Here is a 23,213-nt window from a genome sequence, read left to right on the forward strand (position 1 = left end):
GGGATTTTGTATGTGGGACATTATAGAATGCGAGAAAGGTGGAAAAGGATTTACTGGATATGCATTTATTTTACTTTTAATACAAATGGAAAGACTATGATCCCCTAGGAAAAATAAAAGTATACATTGCTAAGAAAGTGAATCATGTCCCAGATATGGAGGACTATTGGATAGACTGTAAAAATGAAAAGGAAGTAAGGAGGAGAAGGTATCAAAGATTAGCTTTATAGTAGTTGCAGACACTTAAGCTAGATAGGAGAGGGATTGAGGTTCCACCTCAAATAGTAGATGATGATGAAGAAATTCTGAGACCTAATTATATGATAGATAAAGTAGAGGAAAGACATGTGCCTAAACCCCAACATAATGAACCTAAAATAGTGTCTTTGGAGCAAGTGAATCAATCTGTTTTGAGAGAAACAGAGAGGTTGATAGAGGAATACAAGGCAGAGTTGAAGAAATAAGGGCATAAAATTACCTTATAGAGGAAAAGAAAAGGAAAAGATCATGTTGAATATGGTGATTTCCTAATACATAAAATAACTATTGATATGACCAAGATAATAGATCCTAGAACTTTGTCGGAAGAAATTTTTTGAAGTAGTGACTACCAATGTTGACTTGAATCATCTAGCACACAATAAAATTGTGGAACCTCAGGACAAAGGAATTAGAAATGTAGAAGCCTCAATATTGGAACTTGTCAAAGCTCTACAAGATAAAGGGCCGATAGAACAAATATTGTGGGTCATACCCTTAGTTGCCTCTCAATCCATGGCACAGCTATTCATTTCACTCCCTTTTGTGAATAATGCTTTAAGTACTTTAGTAGGTGCATTGAATATACTCAAAGAAGATGAGTCTGATGAGAAGTTTTATTAACAACTAAACCAAGTGCTTATGGAGTTTAATAAGGAGATTTTGCAAGACATGTGGAAAATGCTAGAAAAAGGAAAGCCCCCGCAAGAAGGAAGCATGAAAAATTCTGCAGTTATTAAAGAAACCACTAGCAAGAGAACGGTGGATAAGTTTATAAATATAGATTAAGACTGAAGAGTCTGCAGAGTTCAAAGGTGAAGAATTGAGAGAGAGAGAGAAAGTGGATTTCCCCTACAAACAAAAAAAATTGTCCTTAAGCCAGAGCATGGTGAGGAAGAGTTAGTAGGACAAACCCTTGGCCAAGGTGGGAAAGAAGTGCAAGAATCAAGAAGTCAAGAAATGCGACCTATGGAAGAAAATGAAGAATGGATTCTAGGAAACACAGAATGAGTTCTAAATCCTGAAATACAGGAAGCTCCACAAAGTGAAATGTAAGAAGTTTCACAATTGGAAACACAGAAAGCTCCACATGAGGAGAATTGGATGAGAAAAGAAAGTAATAATGAAGAAATGGTTCATAATGAAGTAAGGCCAAATGGAGGGCTCGACAAAGATAGCAGACAACTGACCAAATCAGGTTTTGAGGAATACTCACCAAGACATAGAAAATCTCAAAGATCATAACAAAGGGAAAGGTGTCGAAGTAACTTTGGAGGAGGACATAGTAAATCAAAGAAATGAACAAAGTATAGAAGAATAGAAATATGAAGAAAGAAGAGAAACCCTACAACAACAAAAAATGCTAGAAAGCACGGAGAGTGGGAACATCCCATATTGGTTACAACATCAAACATTACCAAAAGAAACTATAGAGGTAGTAACCTTAGGCTTCAATAGCTTGTTAGCAGAAGCCCCTAGTGCACAGAAACAAAGAAGAACAAAGATTAGGTATGCCACACCCCTTAACCTGGAAGAAGAATAGGGACTCCATATTACAGAGCTAATAACAAATAAATATGTTGAAGAATTAACTACCCAAGATTACTATATTATGATAGTTTAGTCAAGGTGACATTCAAGGTTCGAAGGAGCCAGAATTACTAGAGAAGGTATAGCTACCATAGAAGATAGATTGTAGAGGACCAAAAGAAGATCAAAGAATAGAAAAGTCAAATAGATCAACTAGTACAATTTATTAGAGGGATCATTCAACCAGGATCAACTCCACAAGAAATTCCATCCCACCCTGTGCTAATGACAAAAGAAGAAGAGGGATGCCGTGAGCACATTGAAATGCAATGCAGAACTGGTAGATGAGTGGATAAATGAAACTATGAATCAAGCCAAGTCTTCATTGCAAATTGTAGTTGCAAGATATTTTTCTTGGACAAAGTTGATTAGGAGGATGAACTGAGCCAAAAATAGGTGTGAGCAACTGTTAGAGCAAGTAGAAATTGAAACTATTAGGTTGCAAGAAGTAGAGGATATGTCCGTGGAAGAACCTGTTGATCAAGAAATAATAAATTTGGAGAAAATGAGTGAAATGAGGTCATGGATAATAGTGAATACATGATAAGAAGAAAGGTTACAAGAGTGACAAACAAAATTACAGTACAATTTGACTTATTCAAAAGTTGACTTATTCAAAGATGTAAAATTTGTCACACACCAACCAACTGGCTATTTTGTCATGTTGTATAATGATTCTATAAAAACCACATCATGTCACTATTTTCATTACCTGTGTGAGAATTATAGACTTGAGTGATCTTTGGGGTTTCAGAGACTCTGTTTCTTGATTATCATACAATCCTAATTGTCTTAATTTGTGTTCTTTCTTTGCAAATACTTGATCTGGTAAAGCTTAAGGTCAATTAATGGTGCAAATCAAACTGTAAGTCATTGTTTTGATGAAGACATATATAGCTTTGTGTAGTATTTCTAGTATGTTATATCCCTTTCTTTATTAGTAACAATCTTCTTTTAATGATTGCATTGTTTAAAAAATTTATTCTTTACCATTTCAATTGTTTTAGAGGAGCATTAAACTGTGAAACTAACATGTAGATAAGGATTTATTTCATTTTCATGTTCTTTTAATTTATTTTAATTGTTAAAAAAGATAAATCTGAAGAAATACTCTACAACTAGTAAACATCTGTGAATTCTAGAGAAATCATCAGGAATCCACTCATAAAAAAATAGTTGATGCATGCTTATTGAGTGAATGCCACAAGGTCATAAATGATGTCCTAAGCCTTGGAGTTAATATTTCATTAATCTTTTAAGTAAGAAGACCTTTTTCTTTGAAAGATAGTATGTAACATTGAGGTGAACTCAAAACTCACATCAAGAGAAGGTTTATCACTTGAGAGGTATTTCCCATTGTTTCTTTTAGGTGCATTATATTTTATGCTTTGTCTTGTCACGCATATAGTTCTTGAACTATAGTTATCTAGCTCTGGAGGCTTCATTTGAGGAGTGTTATCCAATGTTTATCTCCTAATGCATTTTCGTAGATTTATGATGGAATTTGTTGATGTCAATCTTAGGAGATTATATTGGACTTATTCGCTTGGTTTGGGAATATATATTTTTTAATTTCTTTTAGTTTGAGCTTATATCTATGTTGATTACATTATAAATGGTTTATTTAATCTTGTAAAGCGGAAAAATTGCGATCGAACCCTAGTTGTTCTCCCCTCTTCCGACTCCGAGGAGAGAGAAGGGAGGTTCGCTAGGATTCGATGGTTTTTCACTTAGGGGAGAGACTTTACATTCAAAAGAGGGGTTGAAACTTGTAAGATCCAATCCCACGCAATGCAAGATTGGATGCTAAATGAATTTCAAGGGTTAGGAAAGCAAGGCTACCCTCTTTTGTAAAGAATGTTGTTAAGGAAATTAAGCTAAGCATGCATAGAAAGTCATAAAGATTTGCTTATAAACTGAGTTTGGGTTATAGGATGAAGCTGCGGACCTGGAATTAGCAGTAGAATGTCGATACGGTGCTGTCCTGCAAATTTGAGCAAAAGTTGTCAGGACAATGGCGCCCGGTGCCACGGTCCTCCGAAAAATCCGCGAAACGAAGGGGGATCTGTTCGTCTCTGCACAAGGATTCTAGATCTTCAATTTCAGCCGCGTACCTGCAACCTACACACAGAAAAGTGAAGACGATTGGGGGGTTAGGGATTGGAGGTTTGCCTTTAGGTCAAACCCCGGTTTTGGAATTAACCAAGAAATGAGCAAGAGCTGTAAATGTAAATGACTGTAAAACAAGTACTAATACCTTGTTCTAAGGATGTTTGTATCCTTATGTGCGAAGGTTTAGATGTTGTATGTTGTATGTTGTAGCATGTAGTATGTGATCTCCTCTTCAATGGTTGAATCCTTGACTTGAATGCAACACTTAGCCTTGAATGGAGACTTGAAATGATCAATTGCTTGAATGCTTGAATGCTTGAATGCTTGAATGTTTCAGTATAGTTTCCACGCCTTTTTCATCATATCGAATGAAAGAGGAAAATGTCATTTATATACTTGTCACTTAGGCCGACCAGGAAAGTTAATTTCCAATTTGCAAACAAAAAGACCCGAGCCCCTTAGGAGACCGGGCCCAAAATAGGACCCAGGGACCAGGGCGCTGGGCGCCATGGTCCTGGGGACCAGGGCGCTGGGCGCCATGGTCCTGAGGGACCAGGGTGCTGGGCGCTCTGGTCCAACCTCCCGGGACATCAGGGTGCAAGGAGGTTCAGGCCAGGGTGCTTGAAAAATGCAGTTTTTAGTGTCGTGAGCAAGTTTCAGGGTCTCCATTCAGGTTGCATGTTGCGTCGCCATCGTGAAGACCGAAATGCAATCGAAATTGCAAGTGTCACAATTTTAGGACGCTACATTTAGCCCCCACTTTAGCGGGAGTATGTATGCTCATACTTCCGGTAAAGTACAAGGAAACAACATTGAAAGACTTTCACCACGTCAAGGAGGCAAGATATACCGAGCCCCCAATGGACTAAGGATCTTACGACTTTGATTGACAAAGTAAAAGGGAAGATCACGAGGAAGAACCATGACTGTCAGTAGTAAGGTTCCCTCACTATGAGTCATGCAAGAAAGATATCAAAAATTTTCAAGGCAAGGTTAAATTTACCAAGAAATTTTCAAGTATCTTGAAAAGATATGAACGGGATGTATGCCCCCCTACGTGAAAGCGATCGCACACGCCTCACCGGGGGTGATTGTTTTAACGTAGTGATACATATAAGAAATGAGAAAGGAAAGGAGCACGTTATCGCAAGGATTTAGCCCCCAAGTGTGAGATAAACCCAAGGATAAAAGACACAAAACATAAAGCATGAGGTGACTTCGCTTTCCTGGGGGTCAGTATGCTGTATGATAATTCATGTATATATATCATATGTATGTATGCATAATTGTTCTTCATTCCCCAATCAAGGAAGGTCACCTAGAAGAAGGGAACACATGTGTCTTTTGAGTCAACATGAGAGAGATCGAGAGATCTCAATGCTTTGCATCATCCTCAAGTAGACAACACTAAGGACGACAAATAGAAGAATGAGAATAACGTATAGAAGAAGTAACAAAAGAGAGGAGGAGAGAATCTGCTATGCTAATGTAACTAGTCTAGCATGTCATCTACCCCCCGATCTTGCTGATCAATGTTTCGGGAAGGCAGGGAACATGCTAGAGGAGGAACATCCAACACAGCAGATGGAGCTATCACAAGATCCAAACAAGGGCTATGTTCATGTTCCGAGCCACATTGTTCTTGTCTAGGAGCTAGGATAAGTGCTTTAGAAAATTCGTTAGATAAATGGTTATCAACATCAACAAGTTCATATTCACTATCAGAAGCAAGAGGAGTAACATTTTCATCTATATCATCATCAAGATTTATAAAAATAGGATCTTTAACTCACACAGGATCAAGACCATCATGCATCTTATGTTTAGGAGATTTAGGTTCAATGTCCGCCTGAGGAGAAAATGGAATAATGCTTGTTGAAGGTGTTTTTGGAGATTGCAAAGTTTGAGCAGCGGCTGCTTGAGCCCTAAGACGACGCTTTCGTCGGCGTTCACGTGCAGAACGATTTCGTCTAGTCTTAGTAGGAAGTGGAGAAGACTGAGGAGGAGAAATGTTCTCATCCTTATCACTTGGGTGTTTAGGTTGTGGTCTCTTAGGCTGGATAATAGGAGAAGAAGAAGGTCTCTTCTCTCTATAAAAAGGAGGAGGAACTGCTCCATACAAAGGAGGAATTTTTGGTTTACGGAGAAGACCAAGTCCATTATGACGAAGAGGTATAGGTCTACTCTTAGGAAGTTTATTAGGTATAGACATAGTCACATCCATAGGGATGGGTTGAGAATCTTCTTGAGGAAAGACATTAGTTTTATCATTCAAAGGAAGAACTTCCTTCTCAAGAATGATAGGAATGTCAAGTTTAGGTGTTCTAGGTTCACTTAGAGATAGGATCATATCTGTTTTCCACTTTTGATAAGATTTGAAAAGATGATCACTTCGCGGAGGAAGAGATTGGAATTGTTTAGGCCAAAAGTAATCAAGAGGAACACTAGAGGTTCTTTCAGCTGGTTTAAAGAGACTATGATTGACAGTAACAACTTCACCATTATGGGGAAATTTCAAACACTTATGAATAGGAGAAGCAATAGCTTTCATGGAAGATAGCCAAGGATAGCCAAGCTTCACACGAAATTGTTCGGAAGATGCAATAATAGCAAAGTTCACATCAAGAGATTTGTTATGGACCTCAATAGGCAATGTAATAGAACCAATTGCAGGAGAAGAAAATGCATCAAATAATTTCACAATCACATCTATTTTGTCATAGATCACTTGATTCAATTGCAAAGTAAAAAGAAATTCTTCAGTAATAACATTAACCATGCACGAAGGATCAATAAGTACTCCACGGCAAGGTGTATTCTTGACTTTTGCAACTATGTATAAAGGACCATCAAGTGCCCTAATGGTTTCGCTAGAATCAAATGTGATGGAAGGTTCTTCAGGGATTTCTTGCTGCTCTACAAAGTTAATCACATTCGGAGTCATAGACACAAGACCATCAGATGAGAGAGAGGAATCATTAGTCTCAATCGCATTAGAGGTATGAGAAGGCAATGGATCAGTGAAAATCTGAAGCTTTTGATTAGGAGGAGCTACAGATGTATTGCCTTTATCATTCACTCCAGAAACAGAGATAGTATTATTATCAATCAAATCTTGAATTTTACCCTTTAAAGAAAAACATTTTTCAGTATCATGCCCAGGCTGACGATGAAATTGACAAAAGGCTTTGTTATCAAAATAAGGTGAAGTAATCTTTGCAAGATCAATTTGTCTTATAGGAGGAAGAGTAAGCACATTTTGTTCCAATAACTTATTCATAATACTATGCAATGATTCATTCAAAGGAGTATACTTTCTTTCTTTTTTGAAAAATTTAGAAATAGGAGGCACACCTGATGCTGCATTCACATTGTTGTTGATGATGTTTTCATTGAATTTGATGGAATCTCTGTTCGGTTTGAACTTCCCAAATGGTTGTTGACTGCTATCACCCTTATCACTCGGAGCCATAGGATGTGATTGTTCCATTTGACTCACAGTCAGTTGATAATTGTGAAGAGTGGCGCACAACTGTTGGAAAGAAGTAAACTCAGAAAACAGAAGTTTGTCTCGAATATCTTTTTGTAAATTAGAAATAAAAATTCTTTGAATATCATTGTCAGGCACTGGAAAATAAATTTGAGCATACAAATGCTTATATCTACCAATGAAATCAGTCACTTTTTCTTTAACACCTTGTTTACAATGCATTAAATCAATCAAAGTAACTTTAGGACTTATATTGTTTTGAAATTGTTGAATGAAAGCATTTGCAAGTTGTTCGAAAGAAGTAATAGAATAAGAAGGCAACGAGCAATACCATTGTAGGGCTTTGTCTCTTAATGTTCAAGTAAATAGATTTGCAAGCAACCTTTGGTCATAAGCAAAATCAGTACAAATCGTTTGAAAAGTCTTAACATGTGTTAGAGGATCTCCTTTACCATTATAAAGTTCCAAATGCGGGATTTCAACATGTTTAGGGGGAATAGCTCGGACAACGTCAAGAGAAAGTGGGCTCGCAACATCAAATGTGGGCACACTAAACTTAGATTGATTCATAGAGGCAATTTGTTGCTGTAAAGAAGAGACAGTTTGTGCTAGATTGTTAATGGTCGCTTCAGTCGAAGAATTCATATTGGATGTGTTATATTATTGAAAGAAGGTAGAGAGTAAGGTGGTGGGACCCTATGATAATTAGTCATAGGAGATGATTGGACAGGAGGAACACTACAAGGAGGAATAAAATGATTAAATGAATTGCCCCCTTGCGTCATGTTCATTTGTGATGATATAATAGGCACACTCATTGGAGGAATGAATGAAGAAATCGGATTGAATGAAGGAATAGGGTTAATTGAAGAAGAGGGATTTCCCCCATGACTGGTGATCACAGGAGGAATGTCTTGTATAGAGGTAGCCATGATGTTTGACGTAAAGGTAGGTATACTAGCAACAGGAGTCGTCAAAGGAATAGAATGATTGTCTTGTGTAGGAGGTTGTGTATAACCCAAATTTTCAGCACAACTCTTCATAGGCATCACATTTGAATCCACAATGTGTGCAATACCACGCAAAATATCAATTCCATTCTTATCACTTTGAAGAATACGTTTTAGACCCTCAATTAAAGGAAGAGCTTGACTATCAGGGTATTCTTGAGACATCCATTGTCGAAAATCGTCAAATTGGTTATTCAATTTTGAAAGTTGTTCTACAGAAACCTCATGGAGAGCTTCTTCATCATTAGGAGGATTAGAGGAATTACCCATGTCCTCGTTAAAGAGGCCATTCAAATTAGGTTCCATCTCCTCGGTAGTTAAACCTCGGAAAGACTTAATTCTACGGCTTTGTCTAACGGGAATAGTGTAAGTAGGGCTTATTGTTGTAAAACTCATGCACTAGAGAAGGAGAGAAAATTTTGAATTTAGAGGTAGCAATTTTCAGTAAGATCAACCAATTTTCTGGATTTAAGCTGTTAAATGCAATCACCCTAGTTGTTAAAGTGGAAAAATCACGATCGAACCCTAGTTGTTCTCCCCTCTTCCGACTCCGAGGAGAGAGAAGGGAGGTTCGCTAGGATTCGATGGTTTTTTCACCTAGGGGAGAGACTTTACATTCAAAAGAGGGGTTGAAACTCATAAGATCCAATCCCACGCAATGCAAGATTGAATGCTAAATGAATTTCAAGGGTTAGGAAAGCAAGGCTACCCTCTTTTGTAAAGAATGTTGTTAAGGAAATTAAGCTAAGCATGCATAGAAAGTCATAAAGATTCGCTTATAAACTGAGTTCGGGTTATAGGATGAAGCTGCGGACCTGGAATTAGCAGTAGAATGTCGATACGGTACTGTCCTGCAAATTTGAGCAAAATTTGTCGGGACGATGGCGCCCGACGCCACGGTCCTCCGAAAAATCCGTGAAACGAAGGGGGATCTGTTCGTCTCTGCACAAGGATTCCAGATCTTCAATTTCAGCTGCGTACCTGCAACCTACACACAGAAAAGCGAAGACAATTGGGGGGTTAGGGATTGGGGGTTTGCCTTTAGGTCAAACCCCGGTTTTGGAATTAACCAAGAAATGAGCAAGAGCTGTAAATGTAAATGACTGTAAAACAAGTACTAATACCTTGTTCTAAGGATGTTTGTATCCTTATGTGCGAAGGTTTAGATGTTGTATGTTGTATGTTGTAGCATGTAGTATGTGATCTCCTCTTCAATGGTTGAATCCTTGACTTGAATGCAACACTTAGCCTTGAATGGAGACTTGAAATGATCAATTGCTTGAATGCTTGAATGCTTGAATGCTTGAATGTTTCAGTATAGTTTCCACGCCTTTTCCATCATATCGAATGAAAGAGGAAAATGTCATTTATATACTTGTCAATTAGGGCTGAGAGACTGATTTTCCCGACCTTAGGCCGACCAAGAAAGTTAATTTCCAATTTCCAAACAAAAAGACCCGAGCCCCTTAGGAGACCGGGCCCAAAATAGGACCCAGGGACCAGGGCGCTGGGCGCCATGGTCCTGGGGACCAGGGCACTGGGCGCTCTGGTCCCACCTCTCGGGACATCAGGGTGCAAGGAGGTTCAGGCCAGGGTGCTTGAAAAATGCAGTTTTCAGTGTCGTGAGCAAGTTTTGGGGTCTCCATTCAGGTTGCGTGTTGCGTCACCATCGTGAAGACCGAAATGCAGTCGAAATTGCAAGTGTCGCAATTTTAGGACGCTACATTTAGCCCCCACTTTAGCGGGAGTATGTATGCTCATACTTTTGGTAAAGTACAAGGAAACAACATTGAAAGACTTTCACCACATCAAGGAGGCAAGATACACTGAGCCCCCAGTGGACTAAGGATCTTACGACTTCGATTGACAAAGTAAAAGGGAAGATCACGAGGAAGAACCATGACTGTCAGTAGTAAGGTTCCCTCACTATGAGTCATGCAAGAAAGATATCAAAAATTTTCAAGGCAAGGTTAAATTTACCAAGAAATTTTCAAGTATCTTGAAAAGATATGAACGGGATGTATGCCCCCCTACGTTAAAGCGATCGCACACGCCTCACCGGGGGTGATTGTTTTAACGTAGTGATACATATAAGAAACGAGAAAGGAAAGGAGCACGTTATCGCAAGGATTTAGCTCCCAAGTGTGAGATAAACCCAAGGATAATAGACACAAAACACAAAGCACGAGGTGACTTCGCTTTCGTCGGGGTCAGTATGCTGTATGATAATTCATGTATATATATCATATGTATGTATGCATAATTGTTCTTCATTCCCCAATCAAGGAAGGTCACCTAGAAGAAGGGAACACATGTGTCTTTTGAGTCAACATGAGAGAGATCGAGAGATCTCAATGCTTTGCATCATCCTCAAGTAGACAACACCAAGGACAACAAATAGAAGAATGAGAATAACATATAGAAGAAGTAACAAAAGAGAGGGGGAGATAATCTGCTATGCTAATGTAACTAGTCTAGCATGTCATCTACCCCCCGATCTTGCTGATCAATGTTTCGGGAAGGCAGGGAACACGCTAGAGGAGGAACATCCAACACAGTAGATGGAGCTATCACAAGATCCAAACAAGGGCTATGTTCATGTTCCGAGCCACATTGTTCTTGTCTAGGAGCTAGGATAAGTGCTTTAGAAAATTCGTTAGATAAATGGTTATCAACATCAACAAGTTCATATTCACTATCAGAAGCAAGAGGAGTAACATTTTCATCAAGATTTATAAAAATAGGATCTTTAACTCGCACAGGATTAAGACCATCATGCATCTTATGTTTAGGAGATTTAGGCTCAATGTCCGGCTGAGGAGAAAATGGAATAATGCTTGTTGAAGGTGTTTTTGGAGATTGCAAAGCTTGAGCTCTAAGACGACGCTTTCGCCGGCGTTCACGTGCAGAACGATTTCGTCTAGTCTTAGTAGGAAGTTGCGAAGACTGAGGAGGAGGAATGTTCTCATCCTTAGCACTTGGGTGTTTAGGTTGTGGTCTCTAAGGCTGGATAATAGGAGAAGAAGAAGGTCTCTTCTCTCTATAAAAAGAAGGAGGAGGAACTGCTCCATACAAAGGAGGAATTTTTGGTTTAGGGAGAAGACCAAGTCCATCATGACGAGGAGGTATAGGTCTACTCTTAGGAAGTTTATTAGGTATAGACATAGTCACATCCATAGGGATGGGTTGAGATTCTTCTTGAGGAAAGACATTAGTTTTATCTTTCAAAGAAAGAACTTCCTTCTCAAGAATGAAAGGAATGTCAAGTTTAGGTTTTCTAGGTTCACTTAGAGATAGGATCATATCTGTTTTCCACTTTTGATAAGATTTGAAAAGATGATCACTTCGCGGAGGAAGAGATTGGAATTGTTTAGGCCAAAAGTAATCAAGAGGAACACTAGAGGTTCTTTCAGCTGGTTTAAAGAGACTATGATTGACAGTAACAACTTCACCATTATGGGGAAATTTCAAACACTTATGAATAGGAGAAGCAATAGCTTTCATGGAAGATAGCCAAGGATAGCCAAGCTTCACACGAAATTGTTCGGAAGATGGAATAATAGCAAAGTTCACATCAAGAGATTTGTTATGGACCTCAATAGGCAATGTAATAGAACCAATTGCAGGAGAAGAAAATGCATCAAATAATTTCACAATCACATCTGTTTTGTCATAGATCACTTGATTCAATTGCAAAGTAAAAAGAAATTCTTCAGTAATAACATTAACCATGCACGAAGGATCAATAAGCACTCCACGGCAAGGTGTATTCTTGACTTTTGCAACTATGTATAAAGGACCATCAGGTGCCCTAATGGTTTCGCTAGAATCAAATGTGATGGAAGGTTCTTCAGGGATTTCTTGCTGCTCTACAAAGTTAATCACATTCAGAGTCATAGACACAAGACCATCAGATGAGAGAGAGGAATCATTAGTCTCAATCACATTAGAGGTATGAGAAGGCAATGGATCAGTGAAAATCTGAAGATTTTGATTAGGAGGAGCTACAGATTTGTTGCCTTTATCATTCACTCCAGAAACAGAGATAGTATTATTATCAATCAAATCTTGAATTTTACCCTTTAAAGAAAAACATTTTTCAGTATCATGCCCAGGCTGACGATGAAATTGACAAAAGGCTTTGTTATCAAAATAAGGTGAAGTAATCTTTGCAGGATCAATTTGTCTTATAGGAGGAAGAGTAAGCACATTTTGTTCCAATAACTTATTCATAATACTATGCAATGATTCATTCAAAGGGGTATACTTTCTTTCTTTTTTGAAAAATTTAGAAATAGGAGGCACACCTGATGCTGCATTCACATTGTTGTTGATGATGTTTTCATTGAATTTGATGGAATCTCTGTTCGGTTTAAACTTCCCAAATGGTTGTTGACTGCTATCACCCTTATCACTCGGAGCCATAGGATGTGATTGTTCCTCACAGTCAGTTGATAATTGTGAAGAGTGGCGCACAACTGTTGGAAAGAAGTAAACTCAGAAAATAGAAGTTTGTCTCGAATATTTTTTTGTAAATTAGAAATAAAGATTCTTTGAATATCATTGTCAGGCACTGGAAAATAAATTTGAGCATACAAATGCTTATATCTACCAATGAAATCAGTCACTTTTTCTTTAACACCTTGTTTACAATGCATTAAATCAATCAAAGTAACTTTAGGACTTATATTGTTTTGAAATTGTTGAATGAAAGCATTTGCAAGTTGTTCGAAAAAAGTAATAGAATAAGAAGGCAACGAGCAATACCATTGTAGGGCTTTGTCTCTTAATGTTCTAGTAAATAGTTTTGCAAGCAACCTTTGGTCATAAGCAAAATCAGTACAAATTGTTTGAAAAGTCTTAACATGTGTTAGAGGATCTCCTTTACCATTATAAAGTTCCAAATGCGGGATTTCAACATGTTTAGGGGGAATAGCTCAGACAATGTCAAGAGAAAGTGGGCTCGCAACATCAAATGTGGGCACACTAAACTTAGATTGATTCATAGAGGCAATTTGTTGCTGTAAAGAAGAGACAGTTTGTGCTAGATTGTTAATGGTCGCTTCAGTCGAAGAATTCATATTGGATGTGTTAGATTGAGATGGAGGTGTTATGTTATTGAAAGAAGGTAGAGAGTAAGGTGGTGGGACCCTATGATAATTAGTCATAGGAGATGATTGGACAGGAGGAACACTACAAGGAGGAATAGAATGATTAAATGAATTGCCCCCTTGCGTCATGTTCATTTGTGATGATATAATAGGCACACTCATTGGAGGAATGAATGAAGAAGTCGGATTGAATGAAGGAATAGGGTTAATTGAAGAAGAGGGATTTCCCCCATGACTGGTGATCACAGGAGGAATGTCTTGTATAGAGGTAGCCATGATGTTTGATGTAAAGGTAGGTATACTAGCAATAGGAGTCGTCAAAGGAATAGAATGATTGTCTTGTGTAGGAGGTTGTGTATAACCTAAGGTTTCAGTACAACTCTTCATAGGCATCACATTTGAATCCACAATGTGTGCAATACCATGCAAAATATCAATTCCATTCTTATCACTTTGAAGCATACGTTTCAGACCCTCAATTAAAGGAAGAGCTTGACTATCAGGGTATTCTTGAGACATCCATTGTCGAAAATCGTCAAATTTGTTATCCAATTTTGAAAGTTGTTCTACAGAAACCTCATGGAGAGCTTCTTCATCATTAGGAGGATTAGAGGAATTACCCATGTCCTCGTTAAAGAGGCCATTCAAATTAGGTTCCATCTCCTCAGTAATTAAACCTCGGAAAGACTTAATTCTACGGCTTCGTCTAATGGGAATAGTGTAAGTAGGGCTTATTGTTGTAAAACTCATGCACTAGAGAAGGAGAGAAAATTTTGAATTTAGAGGTAGCAATTTTCAGTAAGATCAACCAATTTTCTGGATTTAAGCTGTTAAATGCAATCACAACAGTCTCCCGAAATTTCGGAAAAAGTGTCCGGGACCGTGGCACCCGGAGTGCAACACGGTCCCTGCAACTTTTTTCGAAATTTGCAGGGATGAAAGGTATGATGATTTTAGAGCTAATCTGAAAAGATTGAGTGATTTTACGATCTGTAGATAGGCCAAATTAAAGTTGTAATCTCAAAATTGAACCGTATCAAGATTGTCGAAAAATGCAAAATTTGTATTTTGAAAAAGAGAGGGAAACTGAAATTTTGAATTTTATGATTTTAGAGGGAATGTCAAAAGCAATGCAAATTTTGAAATTCAAAAATTGACTCAATTTCACGCAAAATTCAATTTTGAAAGCTGAAATCGAAGTTGTTGTAATTAAGCACTTAATTTCAAAAGTCACAAAATGCAAGAATTTGAATAAAGCACTGAAATTTCGAATGACTGCAAACACAATTTTCAAATTTATGAGAATAAAAATGCAATTTTGACACAAAATTTTAATTTCAATGACTTTTGAATGATTAGAAGCCTTAGACCAAGCAATCGCAAGACCAACTTTGACTGTAATTTTGAAAGTGTTATAATTGACAAAATCAGCCAAAATTCTGGATTTTAGCAGGAAAATACAGCAAGATCTCGCTCCCGAAATTTTGGAAAAAATGTCGGGGACGATGGCGCTCGGAGTGCAACACGGTCCTCGCAACTTTTTTCCAAATTTTCAGGAATGAAAGATATTGTGATTTTATTGCGGAATCCAAAGTTACAGCTGATTTTGAGATGTTTTAATTGGTCAAATTGTTGGACAAAGGTTGAATTAAGTGGGTTTCAAAAATTAGGGTTTTGACATTTAACCACTTAATTTTCAGAATTAAAGCACAAATATGAATTGAAAATTTGTAATAGAAAGGCAGATCTGAAACAGGCATTAACATTTAGACATTTCGCAAGTTCAATTACCAAAAAGAAAATTTAGGGTTTTTATGCAATCACCTCTAAAATTTTGCAAAAGATCAAACATGGAAATGTAATCAATTTTTTCAGATCTAAGCATGAAAAATTAGAAAGGATGTTCACGTCGGGTTCACCAAAATGTAAAGTGGAAAAATCAATGTAAAGCGGAAAAATCGTGATCGAACCCTAGTTGTTCTCCCCTCTTCCGACTCCGAGGAGAGAGAAGGGAGGTTCGCTAGGATTCGATGGTTTTTCACTTAGGGGAGAGACTTTACATTTAAAAGAGGGGTTGAAACTCGTAAGATCCAATCCCACGCAATGCAAGATTGGATGCTAAATGAATTTCAAGGGTTAGGAAAGCAAGGCTACCCTCTTTTGTAAAGAATGTTGTTAAGGAAATTAAGCTAAGCATGCATAGAAAGTCATAAAGATTTGCTTATAAACTGAGTTCGGGTTATAGGATGAAGCTGCGGACCTGGAATTAGTAGTAGAATGTTGATACGGTGCTGTCCTGCAAATTTGAGCAAAAGTTGTCGGGACGATGGCGCCCGGTGCCATGGTCCTCCGAAAAATCCGCGAAACGAAGGGGGATCTGTTCGTCTCTGCACAAGGATTCCAGATCTTCAATTTCAGCCGCGTACCTGCAACCTACACACAGAAAAGCAAAGATGATTGGGGGGTTAGGGATTGGGGGTTTTCCTTTAGGTCAAACCCCAGTTTTGGAATTAACCAAGAAATGAGCAAGAGCTGTAAATGTAAATGACTGTAAAACAAGTACTAATACCTTGTTCTAAGGATGTTTGTATCCTTATGTGTGAAGGTTTAGATGTTGTATGTTGTATGTTGTAGCATGTAGTATGTGATCTCCTCTTCAATGGTTGAATCCTTGACTTGAATGCAACACTTAGCCTTGAATGGAGACTTGAAATGATCAATTGCTTGAATGCTTGAATGCTTGAATGCTTGAATGCTTGAATGTTTGAGTATAGTTTCCATGCCTTTTTCATCATATCGAATGAAAGAGGAAAATGTCATTTATATACTTGTCACTTAGGCCGACCAGGAAAGTTAATTTCCAATTTGCAAACAAAAAGACCCGAGCCCCTTAGGAGACCGGGCCCAAAATAGGACCCAGGGACCAGGGCGCTGGGCGCCCTCGTCCTAAGGGACCAGGGTGCTGGGCGCTCTGGTCCCACCTCCCGGGACATCAGGGTGCAAGGAGGTTCAGGCCAGGGTGCTTGAAAAATGCAGTTTTCAGTGTCGTGAGCAAGTTTCAGGGTCTCCATTCAGGTTGCATGTTGCGTCGCCATCGTGAAGACCGAAATGCAGTCGAAATTGCAAGTGTCGCAATTTTAGGACGCTACAAATCTATGGGATTGAATGAATGGATTTTGTTAGTTCTATTATCATTGGGGTTTTATCAAGGAGATTATAATTATCATAGTTTATATTTAGAGGTGTATGTAGAAGGACAAGCTATAGATTATGATTTAAAGTTCTCTCTTTGGTCTTGGTTACCATCTGTAAAGCGGAAAATCGCGATCGAACCCTAGTTGCTCTCCCCTCTTCCAACTCCGAGGAGAGAGAAGGGAGAGTCTCTAGGGTTGATGGTTTTCACTTAAGGGAGAGACTTTACATTCAAAAGAGGGGTTGAAACCCACAAGATCCAATCCCACACAATGCAAGATTGGATGCTAAATGTGTTTCAAGGGTTAAGAAAGCAAGGCTACCCTCTTTTGTAAAGAATGTTGATAGAAGAATTAAGCTAGGAATGCATAGAAAGTGACAAAGATTCGCTTTATAAACTGAGATAGGGATATAGGATGAAGCTGCGGACCTGGAATTAGCAGAAAAATGTCGATACGACGCTGTCCTGAAAATTTGAGCAAAAGTTGTCAGGACGATGGCGCCCGAGCGCCACGGTCCTCCGAAAAATCCGCGAAACGAAGGGGGATCTGTTCGTCTCTGCACAAGGATTCCAGATCTTCAATTTCAGCTGCGTACCTGCAACCTACACATAGAAAAGTGAAGACGATTGGGGGGTTAGGGATTAGGGGTTTGCCTTTAGGTCAAACCCCGGTTTTGGAATTAACCAAGAAATGAGCAAGTGTTGTAAATGTAAGTGTCTGTAATGTAAAACAAGTACTAATACCTTGTTGTAAGGATGTTTGTATCCTTATGTGCGAAGGTATAGATGTTGTTGTATGTTGTAGTAGTATGTAGTAAGTGATCTCCTCTTCAATGGTTGAATCCTTGTCTTGAATGCAACACTTAGCCTTGAATGGAGACTTGAAACGATCAATTGCTTGAAGGAATGCTTGAATGCTTGAATGCTTGAGTATAGTTTCCACACCTTTTCCATCATATCGAATGAAAGAGAAAAATGTAGTTTATATACTTGTCAATTAGGGCTGATAGACTGATTTTCCCGACCTTAGGTCGACCAGGAAAGACAATTTTCCAATTTGCAAACATAAAGACCTGAAGTCCAAAGAGACCGGGCCCGAAATAGGACCCAGGGACCAGGGCGCTAGGCGCCATGGTCCTGGGGACCAGGGCGCTGGGCGCTCTGGTCCCACCTCCCAGGATAGCAGGGTGCAAAGGAGGTTCAGGCCAGGGTGCAAGAAAATGCAGTTTTCAGTGTCATAATCAGGTTTCGGGGTCTCCATTCAGGTTGCATGTTGCATCGCCATCGTGAAGACCAAAATACAATCGAAATTGCAAGTGTCGCAATTTTAGGACGCTACATTTAGCCCCCACTTTAGCGGGAGTATGTATGCTCATACTTCCGGTAAAGTACAAGGAAACAATATTGAAAGACTTTCACCACGTCAAGGAGGCAAGATACACCGAGCCCCCAATGGACTAAGGATCTTACGACTTCGATTGACAAAGTAAAAGGGAAGATCATGAGGGAGAACCATGACTGTCAGTAGTAAGGTTCCTTCACTATGAGTCATGCAAGAGAAATACCAAAAATTTTCAAGGCAAAGCTGAATTTGTCAAGAAATTTTCATGTATCCTGAAGGGATGGACAGGGTGTATGCCCCCCTATGTTAAAGCGATCGCACACGCCTCACCGGGGGTGATTGCTTTAAGGTAGTGATACATATAAGAATGAGAAAGGAAAGGAGCACGTTATCACAAGGATTTAGCCCCCAAGTGTGAGATAAGCCCAAGGATAATAGACACAAAACACAAAGCACGAGGTGACTTCACTTTCCTCGGGGTCAGTATGCTGTATGATAATTCATGTATATCATATGTATGTATGCATAATTGTTCTTCATTCCCCAATCAAGGAAGGTCACCTAGAAGAAGGGAACACATGTGTCTTTTGAGTCAACATGAGAGAGACCAAAAGAGATCTCAATGCTTTGTATCGTCCTCAAGTAGACAACACTAAGGACAACAAATAGAAGAATGAGAATAACATATAGAAGAAGTAACACAAGAGAGGAGGGAGAATCTGCTATGCTAATGTAACTAGTCTAGCACGTCATCTACCCCCCGATCTTGCTGATCAATGTTTCGGGAAGGCAGGGAACACGCTAGAGGAGGAACATCCAACACAGCAGATGGAGCTATCACAAGATCTAAACAAGGGCTATGTTCATATCCCAAGCCACGGTGTTCTTGTCTAGGAGCTAGGATAAGTGCTTTAGAAAATTCATTAGATAGATGGTTATCAATATCAACAAGTTCATATTCACTATCAGAAGCAAGAGGAGTAACATTTTCATCATGAATAACATTTTCATCTATAGCATCATCAAGATTTATAAAAATAGGGTCTTTGATTCGCACAGGATCAACACCATCATGCATCTTATGTTTTGGAGATTTTGGAGAAAATGGAATAATGCTTGTTGAAGGTGTTTTTGGAGATTGCAAAGTTTGAGAAACAGCTGCTTGAGCTCTAAGATGACGCTTTCGTCGGCGTTCACGTGCCGAACGATTTCGTCTAGTCTTAGTAGGAAGTGGAGAAGATTGAGGAGGAGGAATGTTCTCATCCTTAGCACTTGGGTGTTTAGGTTGTGGTCTCTTAGGCTGGATAATAGGAGAAGAAGAAGGTCTCTTCTCTCTATAAAAAGAAGGAGGAGGGACTGCTCCATACAAAGCAGGAATATTTGGTTTAGGAAGAAGACCAAGTCCATCATGATGAGGAGGTATAGGTCTACTCTTAGAAGGTTTATTAGGCATAGACATAATCACATCCATGGGAACGGGTTGGGAATCTTCTTGAGGAAAGACATTAGTTTTATCTTTCAAAGGAAGAACTTCCTTCTCAAGAATGATAGGAATATCAAGTTTAGGTGTTCTAGGTTCACTTAGAGATAGGATCATATCTTTTTTCCACTTTTGATAAGATTTGAAAAGATGATCACTTCACGAAGGAAGAGATTGGAATTGTTTAGGCCAAAAGTAATCAATAGGAACGCTAGAAGTTCTTTCAGCTGGTTTAAAGAGACTATGATTGACAGTAACAACTTCACCATTATGGGGAAATTTCAAACACTTATGAATAGGAGAAGCAATAGCTTTCATGGAAGATGGCCAAGGATAGCCAAGCTTCACACAAAATTGTTTGGATGAAGGAATAATAGCAAAGTTCACATCAAGGGATTTGTTATGGACCTCAATAGGCAATGTAATAGAACCAATTGCAGGAGAAGAAAATGCATCAAATAGTTTCACAACCACATCTGTTTTGTCATAGATCACTTGATTCAATTGCAAAGTAAAAGGAAATTCTTCAGAAATAACATTAACCATGCACGAAGGATCAATAAGCACTCCACGGCAAGTTGTATTCTTGACTTTTGCAACTATGTATAAAGGACCATCAGGTGCCCTAATGGTTTGACTGGAATCAAATGTGATGGAAGGTTCTTTAGGGTTTTCTTGCTGCTCTACAAAGTTAATCACATTCGGAGTCATAGACACAAGACCATCAGATGAGAGAGAGGAATCATTAGCCTCAATTGCATTAGAGGTATGAGAAGGTAATGGATCAGTGAAAATCTGAAGATTTTGATTAGGAGGAGCTACAGATATATTGCCTTTATCATTCACTCCAGAAACAGAAATAGTATTATTATCAATCAAATCTTGAATTTTACCCTTTAAAGAAAAACATTTTTCAGTATCATGCCCAGGCTGACGATGAAATTGACAAAAAGCTTTGTTATCAAAATAAGGTAAAGTAATCTTTACAGGATCAATTTGCCTTATAGGAGGAAGAGTAAGCACATTTTGTTCCAATAACTTATTCATAATACTATGCAATGATTCATTCAAAGGAGTATACTTTCTTTCTTTCTTGAAAAATTTAGAAATAGGAGGCACACCTGATGCTGCATTCACATTGTTGTTGATGATGTTTTCATTGAATTTGATGGAATCTCTGTTCGGTTTAAACTTCCCAAATGGTTGTTGACTGCTATCACCCTTATCACTCGGAGCCATAGGATGTGATTGTTCCATTTGACTCACAGTTAGTTGATAATTGTGAAGAGTTGCACACAACTGTTGGAAAGAAGTAAACTCAGAAAACAGAAGTTTGTCTCGAATATCTTTTTGTAAATTAGAAATAAAGATTCTTTGAATATCATTGTCAGGCACTGGAAAATAAATTTGAGCATAAAAATGCTTATATCTACCAATGAAATCAGTCACTTTTTCCTTAACACCTTGTTTACAATGCATTAAATCAATCAAAGTAACTTTAGGACTTATATTGTTTTGAAATTGTTGAATGAAAGCATTTGCAAGTTGTTCGAAAGAAGTAATAGAATAGGAAGGCAACGAGAAATACCATTGTAGGGCTTTGTCTCTTAATGTTCTAGTAAACAATTTTGCAAGCAACCTTTGGTCATAAGCAAAATCAGTACATATTGTTTGAAAGGTCTTAACATGTGTTAGAGGATCAGCCTTACCATTATAAAGCTCCAAATGCAGAATTTCAACATGTTTAGGGGGAATAGCTCGAAGAATGTCAAGAGAAAGTGGGCTCGCAACATCAAATGTGGGCACACTAAACTTAGATTGATTCATAGAGGCAATTTGTTGCTGTAAAGAAGAGACAGTTTGTGCAAGATTGTTAATGGTTGCTTCAGTCAAAGAATTCATATTAGATGTGTTAGATTGAGATGGAGGTGTTATGTTATTGAAAGAAGGTAAAGAGTAATGTGGTGGGACTCTATGATAATTATTCATAGGAGATGATTGGACAGGAGGAACACTACAAGGAGGAATGGAATGGTTAAACGAATTGCCCCCTTGCGTCATGTTCATTTGTGGAGATGTAATAGGGACACTCATTGAAGGAATGAATGAAGAAGTCAGATTAAATGAAGGAAGAGGGTTAATTGAAGAAGAAGGGTTGCCCCCATGACTGGTAATCACAGGAGGAATGTCTTGTGTAGAAGTAGCCATTATGTTTGATGTAAAGGTAGGTATGCTAGCAATAGAAGTCATCAAAGGAATAGAATGATTGACTTGAGTAGGAGGTTGTGTATAACCTAAAGATTCGGCACAACTCTTTATAGGCATCACATTCGAATCCACAATGTGTGCAATACCATGCAAAATATCAATTCCATTCTTATCACTTTGAAGCATACGTTTTAGACCCTCAATTAAAGGAAGAGCTTGACTATCAGGGTATTCTTGAGACATCCATTGTCGAAAATCGTCAAATTGGTTATCCAATTTCGAAAGTTGTTCTTCAGAAACCTCATGGAGAGCTTCTTCATCATTAGGAGGATTAGAGGAATTACCCATGTCCTCGTTAAAAAGGCTATTCAAATTAGGTTCCATCTCCACAGTAGTTAAACCTCGGAAAGACTTAATTCTACGGCTTCGTCTAACGGGAATAGTGTAAGTAGGGCTTATTGTTGTAAAACTCATGCACTAGAAAGAGAGAGAAGATTTTGAATTTAGAGGTAGCAATTTTCAGTAAAATCAGCCAATCTTCTGGATTTAAGCTGTTAAATGCAATCACGACAGTCTCCCAAAATTTCGAAAAAAATGTCCAGGACCATGGCGCTCGGAGTGCAACACGGTCCTTGCAACTTTTTTTGAAATTTGTAGGGATGAAAGGTATGATGATTTTAGAGCTAATCTGAAAAAATTGAGTGGTTTTACGATCTGTAGATAGGCCAAATTAAAGTTGCGAATTCAAAATTGAACCCTACCAAGATTGTCGAAAAATGCAAAATTTGAATTTTTGAAAAAGAGAGGGAAACTGAAATTTTGAATTTTATGATTTTAGAGGGAATGTCAAAAGCAATGCAAATTTTGAAATTTGAAAATTGACTCAATTTCACGCAAAATTCAATTTTGAAAGCGGAAATTAAAGTTGTTGTAATTAAGCACTTAATTTCAAAAGTCACAAATTGTAAGAATTTGAATAAAGCACTGAAATTTCGAATGAATGCAAACCCACTTTTCAGATTTAGGATAGTAAGAACACAATTTTGACACAAAATTTCAATTTCGATGATTTTTGAATGTTTAGAAGCCTTAATCCAAGCAATCACAAGACCAACTTTGACTGTAATTTTGAAAGTGTTAGATTTGATAAAATCAGCCAAAATTCTGGATTTTAGCAGGAAAATACAGTAAGATCTAGCTCTCGAAATTTCGGAAAAAATGTCGGGGACGATGGCGCTCGGAGTGCACACGGTCCTCGCAAGTTTTTTCCAAATTTTCAGGGATGAAAGATATTGTGATTTTATTGCGGAATCCAAAGTTACAGCTGATTTGGAGATGTTTTGATCAGTGAAATTGTCGGACAAAGGTTGAATCAAGAGGGTTTCAAAAATTAGGGTTTTGACACTTAACCACTTAATT

Source organism: Cryptomeria japonica, chromosome 4, assembly GCF_030272615.1.
Source record: "Cryptomeria japonica chromosome 4, Sugi_1.0, whole genome shotgun sequence".
NCBI lineage: Eukaryota > Viridiplantae > Streptophyta > Pinopsida > Cupressales > Cupressaceae > Cryptomeria > Cryptomeria japonica.